The sequence below is a fragment of the Cherax quadricarinatus genome, chromosome 84 (genome assembly GCF_038502225.1).
Source record: "Cherax quadricarinatus isolate ZL_2023a chromosome 84, ASM3850222v1, whole genome shotgun sequence".
NCBI classification, from domain to species: domain Eukaryota; kingdom Metazoa; phylum Arthropoda; class Malacostraca; order Decapoda; family Parastacidae; genus Cherax; species Cherax quadricarinatus.
Window position 1 is genome coordinate 17369232 of NC_091375.1, and position 27483 is coordinate 17396714.

A 27483-nucleotide genomic window follows, 5' to 3' on the forward strand; every position below is an offset into this window, starting at 1 on the left:
TATGATTGTAGGTGATGATGTTTGCCGATATGACATTTTCCAGAGCATAGTTCTAGCTGCTCAAATTATGTTCCGAATAGGGGAATCAGATCAAACAAATGATCCCAAATGAATAAACAATAGATTAAAACATCTCATTGGTCAAAAGATAGGCATATATAGAAAAATCAAGAGAGGAGAGGGGCTGTTAAGAAACAATATATTCAGTTAGAGAAATAAAAAAGCTAATAAGAAAAGCAAAGAGATTATGAGGTTAAAGTTGCAAGGAAATCGAAGACTAATCCAAAAGGATTCTTTCAGGTATACAGAAGTAAGATCAGGGACAAGATAGGCCCACTCAAAAATTCCTCAGGTCAGCTCACTGACAATAATAAGGAATTGTGTAGAATTTTTTTTACACAGGAAGATAACAGCGATATTCCAGAAATAATAAATTATGAAGAACAGGATCATGATAAACTATGCACGATTAGGATCACAAGTGACATGGTCCTAAGACAAATAGATAAATTAAAACCTAACAAATCCCCAGACCCTGATGAGCTGTACACAAAGATTCTATAGGAATGTAATGAGGAGCTTAGCAAACCTTTGACTCATCTTTTCAACATATCACTACAAACTGGCATAGTACCTGATAAGTGGAAAATGGCAAATGTGATACCTATTTTCAGAGCAGGTGACAGGTCCTTAGCTTCGAACGATAGACCAATAAACCTTACCTTCATAGTGGGAAAATTTATGGAATCAATAATTGCCGAGGCAATTCGTAGCCATATTGAAAAGCATAAATTGATCAACGAATTTCAGCATGGTTTTACAAAACGATGTTCCTGCCTTACGAATTTATTAACTTTTTCACTGAGGTATTTGAGGAGGGATATCATGGTAATGAATATATTGTGTACAAGGACTTCAGTAAAGCTTTTGATAGAGTCCCACATCAGAGACCATTGGGGAAGATTAAGGCATACGGAATAGGAGAAATTATTTCCTGGATAGAGGCATGGTTGACAGATAGGCAGCAGTGTGCATAAATGGGAAGAAATCTGAGTGAGGAAGCGTCATAAGCGGTGTTCCACAGGGGTCAGTGTTGGGCCCCTTGTTGTTCACAATCTACATAAACGACATAGATAAGGGAATAAATAGCGATAGAAGCAAGTTTGCCGATTACATCAAAATAAGCCGACGAATTCGTTCTGAAGAGGACCTTAGAGCACTTCAGGAAGATTTGAATAGACTGATGCAGTGGTCGGAGAAGTGGCAGATGCAGTTTAATATAGTCAAATGTAAAGTTCTAAATGTTGGACAACAAAATAACCATGCCACATATAAACTAAATAATATATTTCTTAATATTACTGATTACAAAAAGCATTTGAGAATTCTGGTTAGCAGTAATCTGAAACCATGACAACAGTGCATAAGTGTTCGCAATAAAGCTAGCTGAATCCATGGCTTCATATTAAGAAGCATAAATAATAGGAGTCCTCAGGTTGTTCAACTATGAGGCCTTGGTTAGGCCTCAAAGATTATGCTGCACAGTTTTGGTCTTGGGCAAGACCTACTTCCACATTGAACAAATGTGACACCACCTATGACTGCTGCACCTCTCCTGTCTACGGTTTATAAGCTCCTTCTCCGCACGTATGCCATGTTCTATTCCAGATTGATGGACTGACCACATCGACTCAAGGTTGAGGGGCTGACCACATCGACTCAAGGTTGAGGGGCTGATTGCCTCATTCTCCTCCTGTTCTTCAAGATTCTCCTTTGTATGGACTGATGAAGCCACTGTGTGGAGAAACGTTTCCTCAATAAAGATACCCAAAAGTTGCATATGTGTCTAATTTATCCACAGTTTTCGTCGCCACATTATAGAATGAATATAAATGCACTGGAAAACGTACGAAGGAGGATGACAAACTTAATCCCATGTATCAGAAATCTTCCCTATGAGGACAGACTGAGGCCCTGAATCTAGAAAGGCGTAGAATTAGGGGGGATATGATCGAGGTGTATAAATGGAAAACAGGAATAAATAAAGGGGATGTAAATAGCGTGCTGAAAATATTCAGCCAAAACAGGACTCGCAGCAATGGTTTTAAACTAGAAAAATTCAGAATCAGGAAGGATATAGGAAAGCACTGGTTTGGTAATAGATTTGTGGACGAGTGGAACAAACTCCCGAATATCGTCAAAAAAGCTAAGACGTTGTATAGTTTTAAAAATATGTTAGATAAATACACGAGTGGGTGTGGGTGGGTGTGAGTAGGACCTGACTAGCTTGTGCTAGTAGGTCTGATGCTATACTCCTCAAGTGAATGTGACCTGACCTGACTAGGTTGGCTTAAACTGGTGGAAGACTTGGACCTGCCTCGCAAGGGCCAGTAGTGCTGCAGTGTTCCTTCTTTCTTATGTTCTTACCCCAGGTGTTCTGTAGTTTGTTCCTTCTTTCTTATGTTCTTACCCCAGGTGTTCTGTACTTTATATACTGTTTGTTCAATCAATTTAACATACTTTTTTTAATGGTATAAAATACCATCAAGTTGAAGAGTAAGATATGTGTAACAGTTTGATATGTTTATTGCCGAAACGTTTCGCCTACTCAGAAGGTTTCCTCAGTCAAATACATAGGTAGAAGATGTAGTAGTGAAGCATAGATATAATCAATCCATCAACCTTGGAGAAATAGTATTTGAGGTGGTCAGTCCCTCAGCCTGGAGACGAGTTCATCTCCATGGTCTGAAACAAAGTGGTCAGTCCCTCAGCCTGGAGAAGAGTTCAGCTCCATGGTCTGAAACAAAGTGGTCAGTCCCTCAGCCTGGAGACGAGTTCAGCTCCATGGTCTGAAACAAAGTGGTCAGTCCCTCAGCCTGGAGACGAGTTCAGCTCCATGGTCTGGAACAAAGTGGTCAGTCCCTCAGCCTGGAGAAGAGTTCAGCTCAATGATCTGGAATGATATGCAGCTGAAGCATGATAATCGAATCTTACTGTCAAAGGTAAAGTGGAGGATCTCGAAGATGTTCTAGGAGAGGGTATTCGCCTTTAGAAGCAAGAATTAAGGAGCACTGAGGCAAGTCAATTGGCCCATACTAGGTAGATCCCACAGAAATCCAACCCTTGTCACTCATAACTAGTACTTAGGGGATGAAATTGTAAAGGATGTCCTCTGTACCAAGATACCGTTGCTACAATGTTCCACAGTTCCTGTCTTCTGGCCTACACTAGCGAATCCCGTGCCCGACAACATCGAGATCTTTCACCTTACCTTCGACAGTATTAAAGACTCCATTCTCATGCATCAGCTTCATATCGTTCCAGATCATGGAGCTGAACTCTCCTCCAGGCTGAGGGACTGACCACCTTGTTCCAGACCATGGAGCTGAACTCTTCTCCAGGCTGAGGGACTGACCACCTTGTTCCAGACCATGGAGCTGAACTCTTCTCCAGGCTGAGGGACTGACCACCTTAAACAATATTTCTCCAAGGTTGATGGACTAATTACATCTTCATTTCATTACTATACCTGCTGCCTCCGTATTTGACTGAAGAAGTCTACCGTGTAGACGATACGTTTCAATAATAAAGGTGCCTAACTGTTGCACATGTGTCTTATTCATCAACCTTTTTCTTTTTTGTTCAGACACACAGATACAGCCACTTCCTTCAATACTCTCATACAAGCATACACACTCATACGTCTGGAAACAAGCACACGTCGTAGGAGGCTCTTAGTTAATCATCCAGACATACACATATGTACACTTTCCCATACTTTTGCACACACTCAAGCTCAAAAAAATAAAAATGAACACGCACCCACAAAATCACTCACCCTCAACTGCACGAATGTAGAAGAGCGCACGCACATACTCTCACACGAAACTATATTCCGAGAGCACAGGAGTATAACCTACGGGTGAGAAGCTAGAGGAGCTATACCTGACGACACTGGAGGACAGGACCAGAGGTGACATGGTTACGATGTACAAAATATTCAGAGGAATTGACAGGGAAAATCCGGGCGGCGGGTCTCAAGGACACTAGGTCACAGCTGGAAGTTAAAAGCTCAGAAGAGTCACGGGGATGTTACGAAATACTTCTTTAGCCTCAGTGGTCAGGAAGTTGGACGACCTAGACAACGAAGTGGTAGAAAGAGAAGCCATACAAAGCTTTAAGAATAAGAATGATAAGGCTCACGCAGCCAGGAGACAAACTTATAGCGGCCAGCAAAGAGGCAGGGCCAGGAGCTCTTAATCATCTCCTGCAACCACAAGTAGGTAAACAAACCATACCACGGGTCATTACGATTTCGTGAGTCACAAGTAGGTAAGTACACTCCCTCATTCTCTCTCACATACTAACATTTTCACACACGTACTCACGTACACACACACGTGCACACTGTGTGTGTGTGTGTGTGTGTGTGTGTGTGTACACGCTGAGTACATACAACAAGAGGGAGGTGAATTAATAAACGATGATATGGAAATATACAAAGAACTGAATAGAAGGTTCAAAGAGGTTCTTGTCAATAAACCTGGAGAGATACCAGGAGAAGGAGGAGGAGGAGGGGAACATGAAAGCAGCAAAGATTAAATATAAACGAAATATAAGAAGCGAGAGAACTTCCAAAGAGCTTAAATGCCCTATGTAGCTTCATCAATCCATAGCTTGATGAAGCTCTACACAGAGTCAAGCTCTCATACTTGTCAACACGGAATGTAAACACGGCGAAAGTACCAAAAATCAGCCAGTTAATCAATTGTGGTATTTTGTAATATAGCAGAGAGAGAATGAATGTGTGCGTGAGAGAGAGAGAGAGAGAGAGAGAATCAGCAAGGATGCAAAAGTAATGGAAACATGGAACATATCAGACTACTGGAAGGCTACAGATGTAGTCCCTATATCGCAAGAAGCCAAACAAAGAAGCAACAGTAAGCTACAGATCAGTTCCGACGGCTAACTTAATGGCTGAGGAATTACAAAATATAAAATAAAAACGAATCGTTGAGCGCCATGAAATACTCACGAGACAGTCACCCAGGTTTATACACTGGAAGACTCACGAAATCGTAATGACACGATTGCAAACAAACCATACCCCGGCCGGGATTGAACCCGCGGTCAGAGAGTCTCAAAACTCCAGCCCGTCGCGTTAGCCACTAGACCAGCTAGCTGGTCTAGTGGCTAACGCGACGGGCTGGAGTTTTGAGACTCTCTGACCGCGGGTTCAATCCCGGCCGGGGTATGGTTTATACACTAGAAATCTTGTGTCAGAAATCAACTAAAGTTTTATGACTGATGAAAATATGCGAGAGAAAGAGTTTAGGTAGAATGCATCTTCCTCGACTGACAGGAAGCACATGACACAAAATCAAGGGAAAGACAGTTGTGTCAACTGGAGATAAAGCAGGAGTAGAAGGCGTTTAAGTTGAAATAGGAAAAATGCACCAAAAATGCCACATTTTATGGACACAATTAGTGAACAGAACGCAGAGAGTCACGGTTAGGAACAAAGTGTCAGAGTGGGCTTGGGTGACGAGTGGAGACCCACAAGGATCAGAGCTTCATTCCCTGCTATACCCGTTATATGCAAATTATTCGATAGGGGAAATCGAATCATTATATATATATATATATATATATATATATATATATATATATATATATATATATATATATATATATATATATATATATATATATAATGTCGTGCCGAATAGGCAGAACTTGCGATCTTGGCTTAAATAGCAACGCTCATCTTGCCATATAGGACAAGCGAAAATTTGTGTATGCAATAATTTTGCCAAAATCATTCTGAACCTAACGAAAAAAATATATTTCACTGTGTTTGTTTAGTATTAAATTATTGTAAACAAATCTAAAATATATTTAGTTGGGTTAGGCTAAAATAAACTGCGCTTGTTATAATAAGGTTAGGTAAGTTTTCTAAGAATCTTTAGGTGCAAAATTAAAATGTTTTACATTAACAATAATGAAAAAGATATATCTTTAAACGTATAAGAGAAAATCTTGGAAAGGACTTAATTTTAAATGAGTTCTTGCTAATTGACCAGTTTTACAAATTCGGCACGATATATGCATATATATATATATATATATATATATATATATATATATATATATATATATATATATATATATATATATATATATATATATATAATATTACTGTTTGCAGATGAAGTAAAATTTATGAGGAAGAAAAATTACCCACAAAGTCTGAGATGATCTCCAGGATGACTTACAGAAACCTGGCTCTTACAAGAGTAGCGCATCCATCTATCGACACCAGGTCACCTCATGGACAAGACCCGGGCCTGGACTACAATGGCAAACCAAACAGGCATCCCTATCACAATTAGCAAATAGAGCATCAAGCTACCACCAACACCCCTTGTGCTGATTGGCTCACATGGGTTTAGCACTACACAAGCATATAACATATGAAAAGACTGCAAAAGTGGTCAGGAAATTATAATGAAAAAAACCGTAAAATCCCCTTGGGACATACGGTGTTGCAGGGCAGGGGATGATGCTGGATCATAAAGTGGCAAGGCTGGAAAGAATAACAGAGGAGTGAGGAGGGCTAAAGGAAGTATTTTCAAAGTTTGGGTAAACAATCAGTTGCTATCGAAAAGTCAAAGGTGGCCCTTAGTAAAGAGGGAAGATAAAGTAAGGGTGTTAGAGTGGTGAAGAAGTCAGAAGTAAATACTGCGACCTCATTGAAAGACAGGACAGTCCAATAGACTGTGTCAAACTGAAACTGGAACCTAACAATTCTCACAGAGTGGAACACTGTGCTTCTCCATAAGATACCCGTGAGTAAGATTAGTGTCCGATTCGAAGACGAGAGAGTGTAGTCTCCCAACCTCGGCATCGATAAGAAGACAAGAAATCTAAACTTGGCTTGATGGAATATAATTTGTTATGAATCATCTCGGACCAATAGTGTTGCTAACGGTTGAGAAAGTGGTTAGAGAGTACAGCAAAATAGTCTGATTATAGAATACCTCTATACGAGGCAGAGGTCATGTACCGCTGACCGCTCAGCAAAGTCTGCCTGCTCGTTGCCCTGAACATCAAAATGATCAGGAACCCAGCAAACACTTTCTTTGTTTTTGAAAAAAAAGCAGCACAACCAAAGTTGTATACGAAATAGTCTTAGACTACTACAAACTTTCAGGTAGGCATATATACAATACGAAAAATTGCAATAAGAATTGAATACAATTCAGCTATAAAAATGCTAACCGAGTCTATTGCCCTCTCACAACACTGTCTGGGAACACTGCTGCAACCCCGACACCATCAGAGGATCTAGAACCATCAGCGTGCACTGTAATGACATAAGAATGAGACTGGAAGTGGTCGAGAAAAAGTGAGCGAGAAGCAACTGTAGTTATTTGAACTTTTGTGCATGACAATGTGGAAGAACAGACAAACTGTCGGAACCTCCCTGGAAAAGACAGAAAAGTTAGATGATAGCTGAACATATAATTAGGGGAACTGAAGAGAAGTCGAGAGTGAGTGAAGACGAAGAGATATGAGACAGAGTAAACAGAGGCGGTGAACAAATGGACCTTTACTAACGTCCGTTACTATCCAGTATGTAGAAGGATCGTGAAGGTCATGAGAGCACACTAAGTAAAAGAGACAATGAACATCACGGCGATCGTTCAAGGATGGAATATTCGCCTCTGCATATAGGCTCTCGACAGGAGAGAAGCAAAAAGCACCTAGACAAACAATCCCTGATGATCGATGGTATCAAGTTTAGAAAGAATTGCAGAAGCTGCAGAATATATCTGGTTCCCATAGTCTGGTTTCGACAAAATTAGGGCTGAATGAAGCCGAAGAAGAGTTCGACGATCCGCCACCCATGAAAGATGATCGAAGATTTTAAGGAGGTTCAGTCGGCTATGGCGAGTTACTTTCAGGGAGGTTATGTGAGGTTTCCAGGACTGCAGACTATCAAACAGAAGGCCAAGAAATCTGACAGCATCACTTACAGGGATACGGGAGTCATACAGGTACAATTGAGTATCAGGGATAAGAGAACATCTGATGACAATAATTTGGTGCATTTTTTGTGTAGTGGCCCAATGGGAAACACGGTTGCTAGCATTCTGGAGTGAGGCTACTACTAGGCGCCAGCACCTGCACAAGCTGTAGCAAAGTCATCGACAAAGTAATAACCAAATATTAGATGGGAGAATAGAGGTCATCATTTATACCTAAGAGACACCTTCAGCGTGGACAAAGTCTGGGGAAGAGAATTATTTACTCGAACACAGAACTCTCTCTCAGATAAGAAGCTTTTAGGAAAAAGTGGTACATTGCTTCGGAGGCCTGAAGAATGAATTCGGGCAAAGATGTTCAAGTGGTATCACAGGCCTTTTCATGATCTAAAAAGAATGCGATAACTGAGTGATTACTATCAAGGGCATTATAAACATAGGCATCTAAGAGTAAGGGGTCAATAGTGGAGCAGCCCTTACGAAAGCCATATTAACTAGTGTCTCTCTAAATACAACATCAAATGTCTGTTTACTAGACGTTCCATTAACTTGGAAATTGCAATGGTTAGAGCAATGGGACGATAGTGGCCTTGCTGGTAAAGCTCTTGGTTTACACATGGAGGGCCCGGGTTTCGATTCCCGGCGGGGTAGAAACATTTCCATGTGTTTCCATACACCAGTTGTCCTGTTCACCTAGCAGCGAGTAGGTACCTGGGTGTTAGTCGACTGGTATGGGTCGCATCCTGGGAGACAAAGTGAGGACCTCAATGGAAGTAAGTTACAGTCCTCGATGACGCACTGACTTTCTTGGGTTATCCTGGGTGGCTAACACTGCGAGGTTAAAAATTCGAAAGAAATCTTATCTTATCATGGCCTGAAGTACCTGGTTTACAAAAAAAAAAGAACAGTGGCAGTTTTTCATTGCTGGGGAAGAACTCATTGCAACCAAATAAGAATAAAAAGATGTAGAACTGTAGGACTTACTAATGTAAATGCTGAAGCATATGCATATGAATGTCATCAGACCCAGCTGCCGACAATCGTCAAGTGGAAAGTGTTGACTCAAGTTCTAGAAGGATGAAAGGCTAGAAGAAAAGTCTAAAGAGATATTAACTCTTCGGCAGACTTGGACGACAGAAACGAGAGGGTATAAATGAAGCCATCGAGACAGATAGGAAAGACGATTTCCAATCTCTTTTGTAACTTCAACAGGTCTTGCAATGCTGACACCGGCAACCCAAAGAACGGGAGACAGATCTGAAGAGTACCTGTCACTCAGTTTTCGTACCTTTTTTCAAACTGCACTCATAGACGAAGCCAAACGAACGGTAAAAATATAATCCCTCCAAGAAGTGCATTTACCTTCACGGATGACACAAAGGGTAACCGCTCTCCCCACTTAAAATCCAGGAGTAACTCTGTAGTCCTTTTGTAGCGATATCGGCCCCACGCAGCACCATTCCAATGTATTGCATGAGCTCGAGCAAGAGACCATGAAGGCACGGATTTCTGAACGCCTACTCGATGTCTGAGGGATTGAATGTGCAGCCGCTGTTAAAATCAATCAAAAATAGTTGTAATAGCAGTTGTAAAGGTCCCAGTTCGCTCGTTCAAATTGCTAACCGTGCTTCGAAGAGGCGAGAATACAAAGGGGCAGTAAGAAGGATAAGAAAATGATTGCTCTCATGTACATATGGGAGCACAGACCAGGTAAAGTCGAGTGCTGTTGAAGAGCAAACTAAGAGATCAATGCAAAAGAGGATCAAAAGTGAGAAGTGAGAAGAGCCTCTAACTGATTGCCATGAGAGTCAATGTGAGAAGGCCCTTTCCCCAGAGGAAATGATGAGTATTACAATCACCTAATGAGACAAGAGGTGGCAGTAAGGAAGAAACCAGAAATGCAACATCTGGAATAGATAATGCTCAAGGAGAAAGATACAAAGACAAACTGTATACCACTTGTTCAAGTAGATGCAGGCTGCAGTGTAATGCAGCAAAGTATGAACAAAGATCTGATCTGGTAGTGTGGTATATGGGTTCGTACAAGAAGTGCACTTTCATTAAAAGTTCCATCAGGAAAAGGATCTGATGAATAAAATAAATTATAGCCCAAGACAGGATGGATAACAGCGGAGCACAATTTAGGTTCTTGTAAACAGACACAAACAGGGAAAAACTGGGAGAGCAACACCTGAAGCTCACCCTGGTTACCCGAGGCCTCGAATATTCCACTGAAAATGAGTCATGATTTATGAAGAAAGGTATACTGCTAACATGAAGCAGTAGGTGTCTGCAGACTAGGAGTTAGTAAAATCTACATGAGCAGTGAAGAATGGAAATGCTGCAAAGAAAGGAGTCATAAAGATAGTTTAGACAAGTGATGAAGAGGAGTGATGGAGGGGGATCGGTGTCTATCACCAGTTTTGTCTCGATATATTCGTAAATAGCTTCAAGCATTTCAGAGAACAAGGAAGTTGCAGGTTGTTCGACAACATAGATGGAAGGAGGAGAGCGAGTAAAGATCGGAAATATGAAAGTTTTCAAAGAATTGGGGGAGGATGAGAGGTTAGAGTTAGCTCGGGAAGAAACTTGGAAAGGAAGAGGAGAGGAAGGAACTGTACAAGGGGGAGGATGAACTCCCACACCCATAACAGACAGCAGGAGGTAAAATACTAGGCACCGAAACTGGAAAGATGTTAGGGACGGATAAGTGAAGGAGAGGTTAAAGGAGATCTGAACTTTGGGGATGTTTTAAACTTTGGAGAAGTAGAGAGGTGAAGGAAAGACGTAAATGTGGAAGGTCTTGTATATATAAATATATACGAGCAAGAAGATGACGACTCAAGGACAGTATGAGCCGATGGGTTAAGGACCCCAGAGTCCAGGGCTGTAAAAGTGTTAGACACAGAAGTGACTGTGGAAGTTGTGATCACAGAGGAGATAGTGGAAGGTGGTGGTACTACCGAGGGTGGAGGCCTCTAGATCTCTAGAATAAGAAAGGCATGGAAGTCTCCCTTGGAGGCAGAGATGAAAGACTTATGGCAGTCTCTTTCAGACAGCGGATTTCTCGCTCTTGTGAGTAAACCTGACAACGGCGTGAATAAGCAGGGTGATCTTCATTACAATTAAGGCAAGAGGAAGGTAGACTGCAGGATGTATTGGTACGATCAGTAGCAGTACAGACTGGGGATTCTGCCATGGACGTGCAGTATTTCACTAGGTGGCTAAAGAGCCAGAAATATCAACTTTGTTGTGGTGTAGGAATCAACTCTCGGACTTGTAAACGGTGTCCAGCAGTATGGACGTTCTCGGCAGTCATGGGCAGCCCATGGGCAGATAGTACATAAGTGTCCACTTTGAGAATTGAGAGGTCTTGGACCTCAAGTTGCTCCAAAATGTCACCATCACATGTCCAGAAATCACATTGACCTATGGTATGAGGCAGAGCTGCCACTCCAAGAACTGAGAGAAATGTGGAGGTAAGAAAGGAAAGACTGAGCCTGGCCAGCATTTTGTACTGTGACGATGCATGCACCACTCTTAAGAGCACAAAATTAAATATTTTAAACATGGCACAAGAGTGCCTTGCAGATACTGTGATTAGAAAGATAGTGGGAGATGTCAATTGCAAAGTGAAAAACTTAGTCCACTGTGTACTTTGAAATGTAGTGTTTAAGGGAAATGAGTGTCGTGCAGGTCTTTTCTGGAGAGAGAGAGAGAGAGAGAGAGAGAGAGAGAGAGAGAGAGAGAGAGGTAATAGAAGCAGTGTCATCAGTTAATGGTCATGGTCATTTAGGTGTGAGACCGGAAGTGGTCTGTCCTGAGATGGCCAGGCGATCTGAAAAATTATCAGACCATAGAGGGAGAAGCCGGAATGGTCAAAGATGTGTGGAGGTCAGATGTATCAAAGGAGTCAGGCAGAACCTCGGTACCAGGAGTGGGCGACAAAATGTTACCTGCAGAAGGTGCCAGGGTGTTAGAAACTTCCAAATAATGGTCCCATAAGGTAGGGTCGTAAGAAGGCACTGCAGTAGAAAGGGGCCCAGGAAGAGAAGATTCAAGGATCTGGGACTCCATGCTTAGGTCACCTTTTTTATTATTCCTTTTCAGAAAAAAGGGCAACAGAGGGGTAGTGCCTAGGAGTGAAAAAGGTCATAAATCCCCCCCTTGCACCCAAGAGGACCTCACTGCAACCAGTAGTGCAAATGTGGCATGTAACCTGTGCCATGCCCTACCCTTCATGCCAGTAAACTGGCAGTCCAGGATAGCAACCTCACATCTACCGAGCCACCTTGGTGGACAAAAGAGAGGGTGGTCCAATACCCACCACAAGGCATATCTCCATCTGCCACCACCTCCTAGAATCCGACAACCAGCTTCCAGAAATACACCCATCACCCACAAGACATCGTAAGCCTCCCCCAAAAGATGGGAGAGGGACTGGGACATCCCCAGATGATCCAGATTCCACGGCAAACTACACCACCACCAAGGACCTCAACGGAATGGGATGAACAATGATATTCTTACCCCAACCAAGGAAGGGAGGACTCCAAAGCCTGACAACAGGAATGGGAGAGGGGAGGGTAGGGGAATGGATGAAGAATGGAAAATGATGGATGAGGAGGATGGAGCAGGGGAAAAGGAGGATTGAAGGGTAATTAGGTTCAGTTGGAAGATGACCAAAAGTCTAATTCCTTAGACCTAAAGCCTTTTCAACACACCAAGGAGCCCCCCTTGAAGAGGAGTGGCCAGTGAAACAACTTCACTTATATCCTGATAAGTGCAAAGTGATAAAGAGAAAAGAGAAAATGAGAAGCTACACAGTGGAATACAATCTGAAAGTAGAGTGCACACAACTCACTACTAGTTTTCCAATAGAGAACGGAAAACAATGTAATGTTCAATGAAGACAAATTCCAACTACTCTGTTATGAAAAACAGGAGGAAATGATGACTAGAACCGAGCATACTACAAACTCTAATCATACAATAGAACAGTAATGTGAAGGACCAGAGAGTGGTAATGTCTGAGGATCTTGCTTTCGAGGATCACAACAGTGCCACTATCACATCTGTGAAGAAAATGATAGAATGGATAATGAGAACGCTCGAAACAAGAGATGCTAAGCCAATGATGATCCTTTTTAAATCACTTTTTCTCTGTAGGCTGGAATATTGCTGTACATTAACATCTTCATTTAAAGCAGGTGAAATTGCAGATCTAGAGAATGTACAGAGAACCTTCTTAACTGCTCATAAAAGTTCATCAAACACCTTAACTACTTTTAACACTTGCAAGCACTGGGCTTGTACTCACTGGAATGCAGACGAGAGAGAGATATAATAAACTACACTTGGAAAATCCTAGAAGGACTGGTTCTTAATCTGCACACAGAAATCACTTCCTACGAAAGTAAATGACTTGGCAGGTGGTGCAAAATACCACCAATGAAAAACAGGGGTGCCATTGGTACACTAAGAAAACACTAAGTGTCCAGGGCCCAAGACTGTTCAACAGCCTCCCACCAGGCATAAGGGGAATTACCAAGAGACCCTTGGCTTCCTTCAAGAGGGAGCTGGACAATTACTTATAGACTGTGCCGGATCAGCTGGGCTGTGGTTTGTATGTTGGACTACATGCGGCCAGTGATAACAGCCTGATAGACTCCAGGTAGGTAGGTGTCACTTGAAGCAAATCACATCTCTTAAACCATTTAACATAAGTGGTACATTTAAAATTAACTAACCTAAGAACGGCATTTAGGAATACTAGCTCATCCTCTCTGCTGCTCCTCCCCTACATCCTTCTTGCTGCTTATCAAACTCTCCTCAACATCCTTCCCGCTTCTCCTTCAACGCTCCTCTTCGGTACATCAACCGTATTTCTCCAACATTGCGCTATATACTTCCTGCTGTATCCTAACCTACACCCACTTCACATCCTTCCTGCCGCTACTCCAACATTCCCTCCTCCTCCTCCTCCTCCTCCTCCTCCACAACATCGTCCATGTTGTTCCTACAAGAACACACCAGTCTCTTCACAAAGTGCACAACAACCCTATAACAAATCGTGAATATCAGAGCCTATCGCAAGAAATTAAAGAAAACTAATAGTACTATCCCCACCAGTGATCAGAGTGCAGGCACTGAACTTCCCACCTCCAGGACTCACAGCTGGTTAACCGGACTAGAGTGCGGGAGGTGGGGGTGTGACGCCACTGGCACTATTTCCCTTGGTTTTTTTTTTGAAGTCTCAATCTACCAGAAAGGTTTTTGAACGGCTGACGACCAGCTAGCTGCCAGTTTTTCACTAATACCTTCGAAATTTTTCTCTTATACTACGCACCGTGATTAATAGAATAGTGCTTACAGAAAATACTGAACTGTTGCATCAGTATCAGAATTACTATCAGTATTATGAGTGCAAAAGTATAAGGCATTTACTGAACGAAAATAAAAGTTCCCTTAAGGCCTACACGTCGTTCGTTTGGTAGCGCACTCACCTCACAAACTTAGGTCTGTTTACCTCGAGTTTACCTGGAGAGAGTTCCGGGGGTCAACGCCCCCGCGGCCCGGTCTGTGACCAGGCCTCCTGGTCACAGGAGGACCAACGGAAACAACGGGGTGTTTTTCCTTAAGACACCTACTGTTCCTGTTCACTTAATGGTAAATAGGTACCTGGGTGCTAACCGACTGGTGTGGGTAGCATCCTGGGGACAAAATTAACTTGAAATGCTCTGCATGATAAGGGGCTTTCTATATAGTATGCCAGTGATGTCAGCTATGGTCTGTTTAAGTGGCATCATATGCTACTAAATATAATTGTTATTATTAGAGAAAACATGGTATATACACCCAACCAAACGACGTCCTAGTTAGTGCTTCTGTGTTTAAAAAATAGTTGGTTTAGAAAGACACGTAAGCAAACACTATAACATATTTATTAGAAAACGTTTCGGTCCTGGGACCTTGAGGGACTACAAATTCAAAGGTTGTGATGAATGGTTTGAAAAACCGACAAGTTGAAGAATAAGACACTTATGCAGCATATGGGAATCTTTATTCAGGAAACGTTTCGCCACATAGTGGGTTCATTAGTCCAATACAAAGAGGAAGGCGTAAGGAGAGGAGGAGTGTGAGGTAATCAGTCCCTCAGCCTGGAGTCGATGTGTTCAGTCCATCAATCTTGTAGAATTGATGGACTGAACACATCGACTCCAGGCTGAGGGACTGATTACCTCACACTCCTCCTCTCCTTACGCCTTCCTCTTTGTATTGGACTGATGAAGCCACTGTGTGGCGAAACGTTTCCTGAATAAAGATTCCCATATGCTGCATAAGTGTCTTATTCTTCAAATTCAAAGGTAAACATAACAAGTTAGTGACGCAAGAAATGAGAACTTTGTTCATGTGAACATGTTTGTAGGTGTAAACACCAGGTGTGTGGGACGGGGTTGTCCTAAGGAACAGTGAGAGTCACTTCTGGAAACGAAGGTGAATCGCATAAAAGGGCATGTCAGTTATATAGTTATTATCAGTAAGAAGAAAAAAAGCTTATTTGGCCATAAATCAAGAATTTAGAGAAATTTTAGAATATAGAAAGGAGAGCGAGTGAATGTCACAGCTGGTGCTAAGTTTATAGCATTTCTACCGCCACAATTACTTCCACTAACGCCGCCTCCACCCTGTCATCCGTCCACCCACCACCCACGGCCGTCCCTCCTCTGTGGGTCTCCACCCACCATCAACACCCACCACCCACGGCCGTCCCTCCTCTGTGGGTCTCCACCCACCAATACCCATCACACCACCTTACCTTGTTCTTCTCTCTATTTTCCACCACCACAGCCACTAACCCCCGGGCACTGCTGCTCACCACACACTACTAGAGTACCCACCTTCCCCCACCTCATAACTACCCTGCCTCGCCTCTCCCTCCACCACTAACCAACCCAACCACATTATACACGTCCAAACAGTCAATGCATAAATTGTTGTATCTCAAAGAAACTGATGCAATTCTTGTCGATATTTTCTCTTTACTCTAATATTATCTTGCTAATGTAATGGTTGTTCTGTGCACTTTGACGAATTAGTGACTTCACTGTTCAGTTAGCAGCTGGGATATCTCAGGTGGTGTGTTTGGTAGTTGCTCCGTGCCAGTTCCGTAGTTTACATGGATTATAAGACATCGTTGCGCTAGAATGTGGAAACTGTTTCTAGGTAAAGATGTCTTGCAATCCAGTCAAGATGTTCTCTCAACTAATCTAGCGAACATTAGTATTCTCTGGGACAAAATAAGGGAAATTCCGTACAGTGAGTGTCAACGAGTTGGGGACATTATATACTGCAATATAATTATGACTATCACAAATATGATTTTTTAGGTTAAGAGAATCTAGACTAGTCATGAAGTGAAGTCCAACCAGAAAAATATTTGCCCATTATTGGAAGAGAGCATAATCTATAAAATTAAATGTGAAGTGAGGGAGGACTCACACATACGTGTGACCAACAGCCTTTGTGCGAGTTACAATAATAATAATAATAATAATAATAATAATAATAATAATAATAATAATAATAATAATATCTTTATTTCTACAAGCACATTTACAAGGTATACAGACCATGGCTGACATCAATGACATACTACTATATAGAAAGCTACTTGTTATGCAGAGCATTTCCTACAGATTAGTTCAGTTTAGCCCTAGGGTACGACCCACACCAGTCGACTAACACCTTGGTACCCATTTTACTGATGGGGAACAGATAACCGGTGTAAGGAAAAACGCCCAGTGTTTCTCCTCTCACCGGAAATCGAACCAAGGACCCTCGCCGTGTGAAGCGATAGCTTTAACCATCAGGCCACGGGGCACCATAAATAATATAATTAGAAAGTTTTCAATATAGTGTTGTAGAAGGAACATCTCTTTGAAAACCATAATGATAAACGTGTATGGTGTAGTGGAACAATACGAGGGAGTGAGGTGTAGTGACAGACCTGAACCCAGCCTCACCTCTCAGCCAGTCAGGTAGGTAAACAAACACGAGATAACTGAGGTCTCCAGTATATGACTCAAGTTACTGTCATTTTTAGTTTACTTTTATACCAGTTGTCTGGCTAGGGAATACATCAAGTTTATCAGAAGTAAAGTTGTGTTGGAGAAGCAGTGTAGCAGTGCAGGTGCCTGTTGTATACGACTGTGTACTATGTGCAGGTGCCTGTTGTATACGACTGTGAATAATGTGCAGGTGCCTGTTGTACACGACTGTGAACTATATGCAGGTGTCTGTTGTATACGACTGTGAACAATGTGCAGGTACCTGTTGTACACGACTGTGAACAATGTGCAGGTACCTGTTGTACACGACTGTGAACTATGTGCAGGTGCCTGTTGTATACGACTGTGAACAATGTGCAGGTGCCTGTTGTATACGACTGTGAACTATGTGCAGGTGCCTGTTGTATACGACTGTGAACAATGTGCAGGTGCCTGTTGTATACGACTGTGAACTATGTGCAGGTGCCTGTTGTATACGACTGTGAACAATGTGCAGGTACCTGTTGCACACGACTGTGAACTATGTGCAGGTGCCTGTTGTATACGACTGTGAATGTGCAGGTACCTGTTGTACACGACTGTGAACTATGTGCAGGTGCCTGTTGTATACGACTGTGAATAATGTGCAGGTGCCTGTTGTATACGACTGTGAACAATGCACAGGGCGACGCACACTGTACAAGTAAAGGAACTGTTACCAGATATATACATATCTCCTGAGAAGTTATGATCTTTTATCAGTCGATGTCAGTTAAATTGTAACTATAAGTCACACTGTCATCACTGGAAAATCATCCATGAATGTCTACAGTGTAACAATGCTTTTAAGGTAAGTGTGTGCGTTGGGGGGGATATGGGGGGTTAGGTGCTATCTTTGCCAGGAGTGATGTGTTTCATCCACAAACATTTCGACCTCTACCAGCAATGGAATTAAATCGTGTGTTTCTGGATCTGCATGGCAGATATAAGATGTTGGAAACTATTACATACATACTAAACGATGAGAACATTAAAAATGTATCATTTTTGGAGGGGAGAAATTTCCAGTTTTAAATGAAGGTCTACTTACCTGGAGTCGACCTGGAGATCGTTCCGGGGGTCAGTGCCTCCGCCGCCCAGTCCTTGACCAGGTATTCCAGCAGATCACGGCCCGATCAACCAGGCTACTAGTACTGGGCGCATTCAATCCAACGTACGAACCACAATCTGGCTGATCGGGTACTGACTCTAGGTTGGGAAAGTGAAGAAATAAGACGGGTACTAGGAGGAGCACCGTTGTATAACAACACAGGAGGATCAGAAACACTTATGCAACTAGAAAGTTCATGTGCAACATGAGGGTGTACAAGGAATACAACTGCACAGTAACATACAAAGAAATGCAACAAGCTGGGTAAACTTAGCAATGCCCTGGTGCTGCCTTTGAAGTTGGTGCCCGCAAAGATCCAACAATTTGAGACAGTGAGCCAGCTGGAGAGGGTGATCCTGGTGTTTCTGAAGAAACAAAAACAAATCCAGAAATACAAAATAGCGCTTCAGCTTGTGGTGTCAAAGGTTCGAATAATACTTCGGGGAATGGTGTTGGTACAGCTACAGAAATAGATGTTGGTGGTGCTGGTGCTGATAAGGATGCCGACGATAGTGTGGGTTTGTATCCGAAAACTCCACCGGTAAAGCACCCAGCCTTTATAAATTCTAGTCAGTATAAACAAAATTGTGAAGAATCTATGCTTGGAGTATCTATAGGGCTCTGGTGGCCTGGTGGTTAACGCTCTCGCTTCACACGGCGAGGGCTTGGGTTCGATTCCCAGCCAGAGTAGAAACATTGGACGTGTTTCTTTCCACTTGTTGTCTATGTTCCCCATCAGTTAAATGGGTACCTGGGTGTTAGTCGACTGGTGTGGGTCGCATCCTGGGACACTGACCTAAGGAGGCCTGGTCACAGACCGGGCCGCGGGGGCGTTGACCCCGGAACTCTCCAGGTAAACGCCAGGTATAGGCATCAGAATATCCGGAAAAACAAAGGGGGTGTGCAACTGTAACCATCCAAGTAAGTGTCGTGGCCTCATGACCAAAGGAATTAGTCATTCTTCCTGTAGACCTCTTCACTCTGAAAAGTGTTATACATCAAATCATGAAGGACAGTGACCAGAAGCTACAGATCCCACAAATCATGGGAAACCATGTCCAGTTAACGAGAGAGATACTGAAATCCCAGTATGACTGTGTTTAGTGAATAATATTAATAATAATATTAGGAGAGAAGTAAATATTCAAAGTGAATGTTATATAGATGCAGTTAGAAGCCTGAACAGATCTATAACCCACTATAATAAGAACGTAGGTAAGTATGTTTACTAAGCTACCTGCAGTGCAATCAGACTGATTAATGCTGTAGTATACAGGCTTAGGTATGGTTACAAGTACTTCTTGCAGTTTGGTAGACATATAAATGAAACCAAAAGCAAAGTGACCAGCTCTATGGTCACTATGTGCTTAAGTGCCCACTTACTGAGGAATATATAGATATATAGTATAATAACCTATGTGATTTGTCAAGATATATTATTGATGAAAAGAAGATACCGGACATATTAAAGAAATTATACACATTTGCTTGCATTAGATAAGTGAAATGTAGATATAAATTTAGACGTACTCCTGTAAGCCCTTATGGGGCCTAGTTCCTAGGCCTTGTGTGTATCCATGTGTTCTTGCGCTACCGTCTACATGATGGAGATAGGATGCAAAATAAACTAGCCGTTTTGGTAGCAAAATCTAATTCTAAATGGAATGCATAAATACTGAATACTCAATAATAAATTACTTAAGCTATATACTTAATGATGTGCAGGAGCCAAATTCCTAGTTCACTTTGAACTCTAGTAGATAATATAAAACCTAGATATCTTTTTGTTAAATTAAAGTTCACAATCTTTTATTTGTAACTATTTATTTAACCAGTTGAAAATCTAATTCATTTAACTCCAGAGCAATATGAAAAGCCCAGTATGGTACAGGAAAACTGGTCCTGAATTCTTAGTGATGAACTGCTGTGAAGCCAGACACTGGCTAGACACTAGGGAGAGATCAATAAGCTGACATTCTGCATACTCTGGTAGATGTCAAAGCTGATTGATGTAGCATTTGCAGTAAAGGCTAACTCCTAACAACTGCTTGTTCAACCCCGCCTACAACCCGCTCGCTTGCCCGGCCATCAGCCTCCAGTCCACTACCCACTAGTTTGCCTGCCCACTCAGTCGCTACTCACCACCTGCCACTCAGTACTGTCACTGTTACCACCTACTTCCATATACACCACTGGAATTGATATATCGATAAAAGAAAAGATGGTAACATAATAGCATTGGAAACTGGGGGGCCACGGTGGCCCGTGGCCTGGTGGCAGAAGCTCTCGCTTCACATAGTGAGGGTCCGGGTTCGATTCCCGGAGAAGGTAGAAACATTGGGCGTGTTTCCATACACCGGCTGTCTATGTTCACCCATCAGTAAAATGGGTACCTGGGTGTTAGTCGACTGATCCTGGGACAAAACTGACCTAATTTGCTCGAAATATTCAGCATAAGCAGCTTTCTATAGAGCAGTATGTCATTGATCTCAACTAGGCCTGTATAAAGAAATATTAATATTAATATTTGCAGTTGCTTCCAGAGGTCATTGCGCCCGTGGACCGGTCCTAGACCAAGGCCTCCTGGTTGCTGGCGTGATCGATCAAGCTGTTAGTGTCCACAGTGCAACGTCTGCACAACTCAGGTGATCAGGAACTATTTAAAGAAATCCATCGAGTTCCCTCATGAAGATAACCAGTGGTCTGCTGGTGGCACGCTTGTGTCAGAAGCCAGACACAGGTAGGGTAGGATTGTGGACAGTGGAGTCGGAGTGCACTTCTGTAGATTCCGTCTCACAGTGAGTAGATTACAATCTTGGATTGCCAGTTAGAAGTTTGAGAACAATAATACAGAAAAAAACACTTAACTGAGCTTCATCGACTTGAAACTGAGGGAGAATGACACCTGTGAGTCCATCTTTCTGTCTTGGATGTGACTACCGCCCGGCTCCGGCTGGGTTACAAGTATCTCTGGCAGGATAAATTACCACAACCAAATGTAGACCAAACGAAATGTAAACTTTGCCAGATGGACAACTGTTATACCTTGTGTCATTATATGCCAGAATGCGATGAGATTAATGAATTCAGAGACATCTCACTCAGAAATGTACAATAAATGTCAAAACATTTTATCCACAGTAGTGTATTACAAACCATTCTGGAAAAATACCCAGACTTTGCTCACTGTAAATATAGTATTACCATGTATTTTTCTTGCCTGTGACCTAATTCTCATCTGCATAAATAACTCATTACAATTGCGACCGAATATAAACATGTAAAGAGTTCATTACCACTGTAACTTGTTCAGCTATCAAAACTTTGTAGTCCAGTCCCTAGACCATTATGTACCTCAGTAATCTTTTTGATTACCACCCATAGGATAGGAATGGGGTGAATAATCAAGATGTTAAATTAAAAATATATTGTAGAACGTTAGAAGGGCTCCTAGGGAAACTTCCGAGCCTCTTAATAACTATGTCACACTTTCACCTAAGTAGTGAAGAAAATGTCAGAGCGCCGTATCAAAGCATGCCGCCTTTTCACACCTTTATGCTAATGACCCTGACCTCACCCTCGACCACCTCGCCCCCCACCCACACCCTCCCCCCCACCCGCGCCCCCCGCCTGCACGCCGCGCCCTCGTGCGTGCCCGCCGTGCCCTCGCGCCCGCCCAGCACGCCGCGCCCTCGCGCCTTGGTTTGTGTTCATGTTTTTTGCGCTCATGTTTTATCTTAGTTGGAGGTGAGTGTACTCATAGAAATTGGTAATCGTCTTGGTTATAGTGAATTGAGGGGATTTGTGTGAAAATGGGTGTTAGTCTGTGATGTTGATCTTAGTTCATGGTGATTTTGGTGGTGTTTTAGTAGTATTCAGTGGTGTATTTGGGAGTACTCAAACGGTGTTTGACACTATTCAAAGGTGTTTTTGAAGGTGTTCAAATGATGTGCAAGAGTATTTACGAAGGTGTTCTGGGAGTATTCAGTGGTGATTTGGTGTTCAAATGATGTTTTCAAGTAATCGAAGGTAATTGATGGTGTTTTTGGTGTTGTTCAAAGTAAATTGTGGCGTGTGGGTGTGTTACTTTTGGTAAAATGTCTCATGTCATAAGTGTTTGAGTTAGTTTTTGTGATAATGTTGTGAAGTCTGGAGACTGAGGGAGGAGTTTGGGTAATGAGTTGTAATTTAATGAAATATAAGTGTAGATAAATTAGAGTAATCAAAATGTTGTCTTGGAAATGTTCTAATGTAATTGATGGTGTTTTTGGTGTTGATTGGAAATGTTCAAAGGTATTTTTGTGAGTATTCAATGATTTATGAGAGTGCTCGAAGTAATCTGGGGGTTGTTCTGTAGTGAGATGATAAAGGTTATTGAAGAGAGAATAATTCTTAAGAGAGATTAAAAGTGTGTGTGTGTGTGTGTGTGTGTGTGTGTGTGTGTGTGTGTGTGTGTGAGCTTTATCATACCTCGCCTTAAAAATATGTATGGGTCGCGCCTCCACTACTGTGTGTGTGTGTGTGTGTGTGTGTGTGTGTGTGTGTGTGTGTGTGTGTGTGTGTGTGTGTGTGTGTGGGTATTAACTTCGTAATATGTAAAATTGTGACTAGTGAATTTATCGAAAAGTGGTTATAAGTTGTAAGTGTTGTGGTGACTTTTTCTGATGAAATAGTTAAAACGAGAAAAACTGTGGGTTATGAGTGAAAATTATGTCTTGTTGGGAGATGTTGGTAGGAGAGTGAGGTGTTGTGAGATGTTGGTAGGAGAGTGAGGTGTTGTGAGATGTTGGTAGGAGAGTGAGGTGTTGTGAGATGTTGGTAGGAGAGTGAGGGTTTGGGGGGCGGGGAGAAGGTGTTGGGAGATGTTGGTGGGAGAGTGAGGTGTTGGGAGATGTTGGTGGGAGAGTGAGGTGTTGGGAGATGTTGGTGGGAGAGTGAGGTGTTGGGAGATGTTGGTGGGAGAGTGAGGTGTTGGGAGATGTTGGTAGGAGAGTGAGGGTTTGGGGGGCGGGGAGAAGGGGTAAGAAGGAGAGAGAGAAGGTTACTTCGTGGGGAGTGACCTGAGATGTTATCTGAGATCGGTCAGATAACATCTCAGATAACTGGAGGAGAGTGAATCTTTGGTTGTATTTTGTAAAGAAATTGTGGATTGCTGTGGGTATTAACGAAAAAATGTGGAATTCTTTGGGTTATCCTGGGTCAAGAATGAAATGTGAAATGTTTTCCCTATGTTGTATATGAAATGCGTAATACTGAGAATTCATGTAATGAAGAAAATGTAATACTTTAAAATGGAAAATATTAGTGTTATCCTGCATTTTAAGTTAATGTTTGCTCGACAAGATTCAGCCTGTGTGTGAGGACATCACGTGACGTCACTGACCGCCGAGTAAACACAGGTAAGGGTGACGTCACACTTGTTTAGACCTGTAGTAAGAGAAAGTACCATGCCCCATAGGGGGAGTCCATTTGAATGCTTACCCCCATAGGGAGGAACCCAAAAACTTGATCCGAGGAGATGGAGCAGGAATATTGGGTTTAGAGGGGTGGTGTGAGGGGTACCCATAGGGGGAAACCCAAAAACTTGATCCGAGGAGATGGAGAGCACAAGAAATTAAAAAAAAAATTGAAAAAAATCGGAAAAAAATTCGGGGAGCGGGGGCGATCCGGATGACGCTGCAGAAGGCGCTGCAAAAGGCACGGGAGGGCGTGTGGGGCGGGCGCGAGGGCGCGGCACGGCAGGCGGGCGCCGCACAGGAGGGGGGCGCAGGTGGGGGCGCGTGGGTGGGGGTCGAGGTGGTCGAGGGTGAGGTCAGGGTCATTAGCATAAAGGTGTGAAAAGGCGGCATCCTTTGATACGGCACTCTGTAGAAACCCTAGACCGGAAGTAACACCTAGGTGTGAAAAGGCGGCATCCTTTGATACAGCGCTCTGGCATTTTCTTCACTACTCACATAGGGACTGAAGTCCATTTCTAAGTTAGGCTAGGTTAGCTTGCAACGGGAAAAATATTTATACATGTATATACAAGATGAAAGACGATAAAATAGTCTGCTACGTGAATTGAAAACGGGCAGCCACTGGGAGCGGTAACTCATAATAATAATAATAATAATAATAATAATAATAATAATAATAATAATAATAATAATAATAATATCTTCATTTCTACAGGTACATGACATACTACTATATAGGAAGTCCCTTGTTATGTAGAGCATTTCCCACAAATTAGGTCAGTTTTGTCCCAGGATGTGACCCACACCAATCGACTAACATACAGGTACCCATTGTACTGATGGGAACATAGACAACCGGTGTAAGGAAACACGCGCCCAATGTTTCTACCCTCTCCTGGAATCGAACCCGGGCACTTCGCCGTGTGAAGCGAGAGCTTCAGCCACCAGGCCACGGAGCCACTGACTGTTTTTACAACAATGCCATGTTGTCCGTGGTTAAATGGACGAGCTAGTGAAAAAACGAGAAGGAATGTATGAATACAATGTTTTATGTACAAAAGTAATCACTGTCTCCATAAATGGCATTAATCTGAAGACATGCTTCAGTATTTGAAACTTGGAGTTATGGACAGGTTTGAAACAAGTACCGAGATGGGTCCTGACTGGAGAAAATCAAGACACGGGGCCTCAAGTGGGTCTATCTGTGATTTATATAGAATTGGATATACAAGCCGATACAGGAAACTAGAGGCGTCTCCCCCGTTACAGGAATGAAAGATGTTGACAACTGAATGTATAATGACCAGTTTTCACCAAATAACCTTGATATGATTGCACTCTCGGCAGAAAAAGGTAAACGTAGCTATTACGTGACCGTCCCCCTTCCCTACAGCCCTGATATTTGTTACTGTTATCTTGCTACTGCCTGGCTGTAATAAACTGTATTGTAAAGTAGTGTGCTTATAATTTAAAAAGATGCTCCATGATTTTATAATATTTTGATGTATGCTTTAGAAAGTGACATCACAGCGTCACCAGAGGATGACATGGAGTTGAGGTGGAGATAAGTAATTTTGTTTTCGTGATACTCAGGTCGTAGGTTGTGCTCGGGTTTTGTTTTGCGCTCCTGTGAGCCCTGGCAGGTGTCTGGGTCTGTTGTTGGAGTGGGGCCTGTGCGAGCTGTGGAAATACAGGAATAATAGCGTATTTATCAGCAGGCTGGGAGCCGGCAGGGAGTATGCCGGTCCTGACCATGTTTATTTTTCTCATTGCCTAACTTTAACCAAATAAGTTTTTGAGTGTATTACCTATAATTTTGTGGTATGTGTTGAAGGCGGTGTTTGTGTTGTAAAGACGGTTTGGTATATATTTATTTTTCTGAAGGACAGTTTATTCTGACGTTCCTGGAAGATCAAATCTAAGGTCACTAACGATACTAACAACCTGTTTAAATCTACGACTGGTATAAACCTTGGTAATAAATACCGACAAGTTGGTTTAGAAAGACACGTAAGCAAACACTATAACATATTTATTAGAAAACGTTTCGGTCCTGGGACCTTGATCACTTCTAACATACAGAGGTAGGAAGACATTATATATAGGCGGAGAGTGAGGTGTGACGCACGTGACCTTATGACATTCCTCAGGTCACGTGCGTCACACCTCACTCTCCGCCTATATATAATGTCTTCCTACCTCTGTATGTTAGAAGTGATCAAGGTCCCAGGACCGAAACGTTTTCTAATAAATATGTTATAGTGTTTGCTTACGTGTCTTTCTAAACCAAATCTACGACTGTGTGGCACTCGGTGGTTTATTTTAGCAACTGTGTTTACCCCTAAACCAACGTTTTACTCCCTAGGTTCCCAGTAACTTCGTAACAGTTACACTGAAGGCTTTTTTTTTTTGTACAGATTCAGTAGCACATGAGTTTCAATAACTGGAAACGAACCAGAGCTCAACCTGGATACAATACAACGCGGCCATCAGAATATTCAAGTTCGGGGGCACTGTGCCTGGGAAACTTTCGATACAAACCACATGTAAAGAGGAATGGAATGTGTCACAATGTCTATACAAAGACATGCCACACTTGTGTGTTATTACTCAGTCCAGGAGAGAGTGTTATGATGCAAACTGCCCGACGTTCCCTGTAAAGAGAAAGAGGCATAATAATAATAATATATCTTTATTTCTACAAGTACATGTACAAGGTATACAGTCCTAGTTGACATCAATGACATACTACTATATAGAAAACCGTTTGTTATGCTGAACATTTCCCGCAAATTAGGTCAATTTTGTCCCAGGATGCGACCCACATCGTTTGACTAACACCCAGGTACCCATTTTACTGATGGGTGAACCTAGACAGCAGGTGTCTTAAAGAAACACGTCCAAATGTTTTCCAGCCGTACCGGGGATTCGATCTCCGGACCTCAGTGTGAGAGCTGAGTGAGCTAGTGATCAAGCTACAAAGTAACATGAACATTCAAGCATGAAAATGCAACCATACAGATACCACAGATATTTTAGTGAAGGAAATGAAAATAAATGACAAGAAATGGCAAAAATATATCACCACTTAGCAACCATCCTGGACTGGAAACAGTGGCAGGTTCCCCGGAGTCATAGACTCTAAGACTAACAGAAAACTTCCCAAAACAATTTATCCTTTGATTTTGCTGACATTCCAGGTATTATGCTGAATAACAAAATACCATTCATTAGCGGTCTCCTAGCTGAGTCTAATGCAATGTTTGCAACCCTTACAGAAACCCAAGTTGAAGGCAACTGGAAAAAACAGACAAGTAGGGGGACTAGTTTATTATAAAAAAAGATCTGTCATAGGTACTGAGTTGCTTAACACCACGAATGATGTAGTCGGTGGTTAAAATTAAACATCAAAATCTAGACACAAATGCAGTATAATGTGATCTTTTATTGACTACCTTTGTCCACACAGTGAACTTTATCAATAGTAAGGTTTACGGCCCTATGGCACGGGCAGCCCTATGGCAGGGGCAGCCCTATGGCAGGGGCACGATGAATCTTCATTTCAAATGGTGTAGCAGTTAGGTACAATGATCGTGGACGCCCTGTAGCTGGGGTACTGCACATCTTTGGTTTAAATAGTGTCAGGGCTGGTGGTCTAGTTGGTAAGAGGCTTTCAACTCTCAAAAGCTCTGCTCCATTCGAGCCATTCCTGGCACTCAAGCTTCAGCCCGAGTGCTAGAGTGACTCAGGAGATTCTCTGAAGGTGCCCTGAACAC

General features: G+C 42.4%; 1 protein-coding gene across 2 annotated transcripts in view; it reads right to left on the reverse strand.

The window, feature by feature from the left end:
- The window catches only part of LOC128704430 (uncharacterized), an 877988-nt gene that overhangs the window by 515391 nt on the left and 335114 nt on the right, over positions 1-27483 (reverse strand). Inside the window, exon 1 of one of the 2 annotated variants that reach the window (XM_070102912.1) lies at positions 15868-15927. The exons of the other annotated variant lie outside the window; for it this stretch is intronic. The gene's annotated coding sequence lies outside the window, so the exon portion shown is untranslated. Of the gene's footprint in view, positions 1-15867; positions 15928-27483 lie in introns of those variants that run through there. 2 annotated transcript variants of the gene reach the window in all.